The sequence below is a fragment of the Argopecten irradians genome, chromosome 8, assembly GCF_041381155.1.
Source record: "Argopecten irradians isolate NY chromosome 8, Ai_NY, whole genome shotgun sequence".
Taxonomy (NCBI): domain Eukaryota; kingdom Metazoa; phylum Mollusca; class Bivalvia; order Pectinida; family Pectinidae; genus Argopecten; species Argopecten irradians.
Genome location: NC_091141.1, coordinates 12,935,559 through 12,943,092, shown reverse-complemented (window position 1 = coordinate 12,943,092; position 7,534 = coordinate 12,935,559).

Below are 7,534 nucleotides of genomic sequence, written 5' to 3'. Positions count from 1 at the left end.
TCCATTGTTGGTATGAGTGTATTGACCTGACCACTAATTTATATAAATGTATGTATCGGATCCATTGACTTCATTTTGATCTACCAGAGTTACTTCCCTTCGTTTCACTCTGTCGTCAGTACTGGAGTGTGTAATGACCAGAGTTACTTCCCTTCGTTTCACTTTTGTCAGTACTGGAGTGTGTAATGACCAGAGTTACTTCCCTTCGTTTCACTTTTGTCAGGACTGGAGTGTGTAATGACCAGAGTTACTTCCCTTCATTCCACTCTTGTCAGTACTGGAGTGTATAATGACAAGCGAAACCTAGAGAAGTAATTCTGGTAGGTCAAAATGAATCTGTGCCACTGGAATTGGTTTGTTTTTGTACCTTGTACATGATCAGGGAATGAATGTATTCTACAAAACTATTTTCATTCATATGCATAGAACTTTATTGAAATAAATATGGTATTTCCAAATTGGTTTTTGTTTTTTTGTGTGTGTGTGTTTCATCCAACATTTAGAATCAAAGTTTCAAAAGCCATAGATACCAAATCTTGCTTTTGACGATGTTATTCTCCAAAGCCTTTACTTTCATCCATAGGGATTTGATAATAAGTTACAGTTCATATCATCCTCAATAGTCCAGAGGTTACTATCACTGAAATTATGATATCATAGAAAAACTGGAGGCAACAGAAGACACAGGTAATTTGATTCTTTGATGTAAATAAAAGGAATTGTGTACACTGATTGACTGTTACTTTAAGTTGGGTGTCACTTTCTCAGTAATCTTCAAAGGAAGTCTCTGCAGCCTTGTGATTTGTTAGTTATTTTAGGTCATCTGATCCACCCTTGGATGGATAACAACCATATTTGGTATGAAACATCATTGTGGAAGGACAATCATATTTTACATGAGTTAGGTCTGATCCCTGGGGACAGAGGGGCAGGGCTCAGAAGGGGGAACTTTGATGAAATTTGGCATCATTGGGAGAAGACAATAATATTTTCTATAAATGAGCCTGGTCCAACCCCTAGGGACAAAGTGACGGGGCTCCAAAAAGAAATCTTTCTGAAAGGCTTTTAAATCTAACTCAGTCTTTATCCTTGAATGTGTTACAATCATATTTGTTGTGGAACACATTTGTGGGAACAAATTATTCGAATGAATGACCATGACCTACATTCAAGGTCACGTGGGTCAAAATGGCTAAAATGTTGAAAACAACTTCTTGTGAATAACTCGGAGGCCTAGAGACCGAATATTTGGACTGTAACATACTGGGATGTTCAAAGTGCTGCAAAGTGTTTAAATGAATGACCTTGATCGCCGTTCAAGATAACGGGCCAAATAGAATAAAATCTTTAAACGAGTTCTTCTGAATAATTAAGAGGCCTAGAGACCTGGGCCCGGCACCATAAAACTATTCTCAGACAGATTTTTTTAACTCAAGTATATGATTTTCCATAGGCTTGAGTAAAAAATTTGTTTGAGTAAGTTTTATGGTACCGGGCCCAGATATTGGCTGTTCAGCATACTAGGATGAATGGCTACCAGGTTTGTTCAAGTGAATTAACTTTACCTACTTTTAAGGACAAAGTCATCAAATTTTCATCAAAAATATTTCAGAAACTTACCGATTCAACTAAGGAGTTCCTTGTATTGCCTTAATTGTTAGCCATTACTGTATACTGTGCATATGGACCCCTGGTTCTCATGAGCTTCCAGTTTTACTATGAGATAGTCCAGGGGTGGATATAACGTCATTTATACTAACCCCTGGAGTATCGTACATGTAGAATGTACATATGATTTATAACTAATTCCCAGATCCTCGTGTGTTTTTTTCAACAATGCTTTGTAGTCATCGCAAAGAGCACCAAAACCTGAGTGTTTCCACACAGCACTTAAAATATATACGAGTCCATTTACTGTTGACAATCACCATGACTCAGCATGTTTTACGCCTTTTGTCTATTACTCAGTGTGATAGAAGTTTCGTGAACATATATTAGTACTCCCAAGTTCTACAATAATACTTTCAAAAAATGCATCCGGCTTTTCGTATGTCAAAGATCCCAAACAATACTTGCGACATCCGGCTTTTCATTACTCAGATCCCAAGCAACGTTAAAAATTTAAGCCATTCATCTGTACTTTGATAACGTAAAACCAAAAATCCAAAACAAAACTTTCGATCAATTCATCCGGTCTTTCATAACAAAGAATTTCGACCAATTTATACGGCATTTCGTATACTAAGTATCCGAAACACTACCTTTGACCAGGTCGTATACGGCCTTTAAACGCCAACACTTCCTCCACCTTTCGTATTCAAGAGATCCCAAACAACGCCAACACTCAATCTCCGGCCTTTCGTATACAAGAGATCCCAAACAACGCCAACACTCAATCTCCGGCCTTTCGTATACAAGAGATCCCAAACAACGCCAACACTCAATCTCCGGCCTTTCGTATACAAGAGATCCCAAACAACGCCAACACTTCCTCCGGCCTTTCGTTTACAGGATATCCCAAACAATACATTTGAACATTTGTCCTTTCACTATGCCGAAGATTCGAAACAATTTTGATCAACTCATTCGGCCTTCGAGATCTAAAACAATGTACGTGACCAATGTCTCTTTTACTAAAGATTACAAAACAAGACCCCAAACAATATTTCTCACCGTTACGTACGCCAAAGGTCACACATTGTTTTCAGACGTCTGTACACAATAGATTTTCAGTCTTCCATATATGTGTGTCCTGTGTCTACAACGATACATTCGGTTACTGTGTCCAGGAATTTTCGCTTTCGTTGCCCGACTAAGCATTTGATCATTCACCAAGTCTTTGTATACTTGAGATTGACAATAATGCTTTCGACCACTTCAGCTTGCATTTCTGAAGCCTCCATACGTCCTGAATCTCTTATAACGCTTATAGTCCTTAACAATTTTATCCGGCCTTTTGTATATTATATAGTTCCACTAACTGTCTCGGTATCTTATCAAACAACACTTTCAATCAATTCACCATGTCTTTCGTATTCATGTACTAAGATTCCAAAAGTTTCTTCAGTCATTGTCTTTTGTATACAGGTACTAAAGATCCCAAACAAATTAATTCTTCGCCATTGCCTTTTGTATACATGTTAAGATCCAAAGTTCTTTGCAAAGTACTAGATCCAAAATTCTTATGCTTTGTATAGTAAGATTCTTTCGCCATTGCTCTTTTGTATACATGTTCTAAGATCACAAAAGATTCTTTCGCCATTGTCTTTCGTATGCATGTACTAAGATTCCAAACGATTCCAACTTGATAACGCATCTAGATCTCTAGAAATTTTAGTATCCAAACACATATTACGATGTCTTTAACCATATCATTCTGGTCATCTTGGGTCCTCAATGATACGTTCGATTATTGTGTCCATAATCCATAAGTCTTCGTTGACCACTAACGTCTTTGACCATTTCACCAAACCTTCTGTCTACCGGAAATTCACAATGTTTAATTTTTTAGATCATTTTAACCAACTTTACACGCCTCATATTTCCATTGTATCTCAATGTCCATATCGTATAGACTGATTGCAAATAGTAGTGTTTTTGGTAATTCCAAACAGCACATCACAATCAATGCTTTTGACTATAGTTATTCATGTCATATATTTAATCAGGCCTTCCATACGATCTGGATCTCTATTAAACTTTATAAAGTTAAAAGTTCGATATACTTATATCACCGATGATGGTATCGACCATATACAGTTCGCCTATAATGTCCATATCAAACAATGCTTTTGACCATTAGGATCTGATCTGAGTTCTACTTTTTAAAGTTAAAAGATCTAAATACTTTAGATCTCCACTGATGGTATCGGCCATAAAGTTCGCCTTAGACCGTCAGTAATGCTTTTGACCATATCAAACAATGTTTTTGGTCATTTAGGATCTGATCTAAGTTCTCTACTTTCTAAATTAATGTCTTCTTCAAAACGTCTTCCTTGACACAAAGTCACTTATTTCGCAACACGAATATACCGCAGCCTTCCAAAACAAAGGCAAATTCACACACGCAACATTATCCCTCGCGCGCTTTCATCCGGGCCATCGAAAGTGATTTGTATAAGTTGTATAACCTGTTTAGCAATCGATGTGAAATAAATAAAGTTTATATTCTTATCATTATTATAATGACCCTGACGTAAGACGTTAAACCAACCATACCATTAAAGGCCCACTACCTTTCCGAAACGGCTTTTAATTTTTAAAATGGGAAAGTAAAACGAGATCGATATTTTTGTATAGTCGCTAAAGTTATTAACTTACCGTTAACGCTACACGTGTCATCACATTCTGAACAATTTGATTGAAATAAATAAAATGTTAATTTTCATAACGCGGGTCGTCTTATGTTTCCCGCCGTCGTCCTAAATACCGCGCAGTAGTTGAATATCACTGCGCCAGACGGCAAAACAGCGAAATAACTCTCCACTGTTATCAAACATTACGCAGGAAATCTTGCATATGTTTGGTTTTCTAACCTCAGCTTAGGCCATTGGTATATATTTTCTGATGTTGTTAATGTTTTTAAGAAACCTTTATGTTTTCCTCCTGAAAGGTAGTGGGCCTTTAAGCCTTCCGAATATCCTTGATAATGTAAACCATACCACCAAGCCTTCCGAACATCCTTGATAATGTAAACCATACAACCAAGCCTTCCGAACATCCTTGATAATGTAAACCATACCACCAAGCCTTCCGAACATCCTTGATCATGTAAACCATACCACCAAGCCTTCCGAACATCCTTGATAATGTAAACCATACCACCAAGCCTTCCGAACATCCTTGATAATGTAAACCATACAACCAAGCCTTCCGAACATCCTGGATAATGTAAACCATACCACCAAGCCTTCCGAACATCCTTGATAATGTAAACCATACCATCAAGCCTTCCGAACACCCTTGATAATGTAAACCATACCACCAAGCCTTCCGAACATCCTTGATAATGTAAACCATACCACCAAGCCTTCCGAACATCCTTGATAATGTAAACCATACCACCAAGCCTTCCGAACATCCTTGATAATGTAAACCATACCACCAAGCCTTCCGAACATCCTTGATAATGTAAACCATACAACCAAGCCTTCCGAACATCCTTGATAATGTAAACCATACCACCAAGCCTTCCGAACATCCTTGATAATGTAAACCATACAACCAAGCCTTCCGAACATCCTTGATAATGTAAACCATACAACCAAGCCTTCCGAACATCCTCGATAATGTAAACCATACAACCAAGCCTTCCGAACTGCCTTGATCATGTAAACTATATCACCAGGCCTTCCGAACATCCTCGATAATGTAAACCATACCACCAAGCCTTCCGAACATCCTCGATAATGTAAACCATACCACCAAGCCTTCCGAACATCCTTGATAATGTAAACCATACAACCAAGCCTTCTGAACATCCTTGATAATGTAAACCATACCACCAAGCCTTCCGAACATACTTGATAATGTAAACCATACAACCATAATGTAAACCATACAACCAAGCCTTCCGAACATCCTTGATAATGTAAACCATACCACCAAGCCTTCCGAACATCCTTGATAATGTAAACCATACCACCAAGCCTTCCGAACATCCTGGATAATGTAAACCATACAACCAAGCCTTCCGAACATCCTGGATAATGTAAACCATACAACCAAGCCTTCCGAACATCCTTGATAATGTAAACCATACAACCAAGCCTTCCGAACTGCCTTGATAATGTAAACCATACAACCAAGCCTTCCGAACTGCCTTGATCATGTAAACCATACAACCAAGCCTTCCGAACATCCTTGATAATGTGAACCATACAACCAAGCCTTCCGAACATCCTGGAAAATGTAAACCATACAACCAAGCCTTCCGAACATCCTTGATAATGTAAACCGTACAACCAAGCCTTCCGAACATCCTTGATAATGTAAACCATACAACCAAGCCTTCCGAACTGCCTTGATCATGTAAACCATATCACCAAGCCTTCCGAACATCCTTCATAATGTAAACCATACAACCAAGCCTTCCGAACATTTTGATAATGTAAACCATACCACCAAGCCTTCCGAACATCCTTGATAATGTAAACCATACCACCAAGCCTTCCGAATATCCTTGATAATGTAAACCATACCACCAAGCCTTCCGAACATCCTTGATCATGCAAACTATATCACCAAGCCTTCCGAACTGCCTTGATCATGTAAACCATACAACCAAGCCTTCCGAACTGCCTTGATCATGTAAACCATACCACCAAGCCTTCCGAACTGCCTTGATCATGTAAACCATACCACCAAGCCTTCCGAACATCCTTCATAATGTAAACCATACAACCAAGCCTTCCGAACTGCCTTGATCATGTAAACTATATCACCACGCCTTCCGAACTGCCTTGATCATGTAAACTATATCACCAAGCCTTCCGAACTGCCTTGATCATGTAAACTATATCACCAAGTCTTCCGAACTGCCTTGATCATGTAAACCATACAACCAAGCCTTCCGAACTGCCTTGATCATGTAAACTATATCACCAAGCCTTCCGAACTGCCTTGATCATGTAAACCATACAACCAAGCCTTCCGAACTGCCTTGATCATGTAAACCATACAACCAAGCCTTCCGAACTGCCTTGATCATGTAAACTATATCATCAAGCCTTCCGAACATCCTTGATAATGTAAACCATACCACCGAGCCTTCCGAACATCCTCGATAATGTAAACCATACAACCAAGTCTTCCGAACATCCTTGATAATGTAAACCATACCACCAAGCCTTCCGAACATCCTTGATAATGTAAACCATACAACCAAGCCTTCCGAACATCCTTGATAATGTAAACCATACCACCAAGCCTTCTGAACATCCTTGATAATGTAAACCATACAACCAAGCCTTCCGAACATCCTTGATAATGTAAACCATACAACCAAGCCTTCCGAACATCCTTGATAATGTAAACCATACAACCAAGCCTTCCGAACTGCCTTGATCATGTAAACTATATCACCAAGTCTTCCGAACATCCTTGATAATGTAAACCATACAACCAAGCCTTCCGAACATCCTTGATAATGTAAACCATACCACCAAGCCTTCCGAACATCCTTGATAATGTAAACCATACAACCAAGCCTTCCGAACTGCCTTGATCATGTAAACTATATCACCAAGTCTTCCGAACTGCCTTGATCATGTAAACCATACAACCAAGCCTTCCGAACATCCTTGATAATGTAAACCATACCACCAAGCCTTCCGAACATCCTTGATAATGTAAACCATACCACCAAGCCTTCCGAACATCCTTGATAATGTAAACCATACAACCAAGCCTTCCGAACATCCTTGATAATGTAAACTATATCACCAAGTCTTCCGAACATCCTTGATAATGTAAACCATACAACCAAGCCTTCCGAACATCTTGATAATGTAAACCATACCACCAAGCCTTCCGA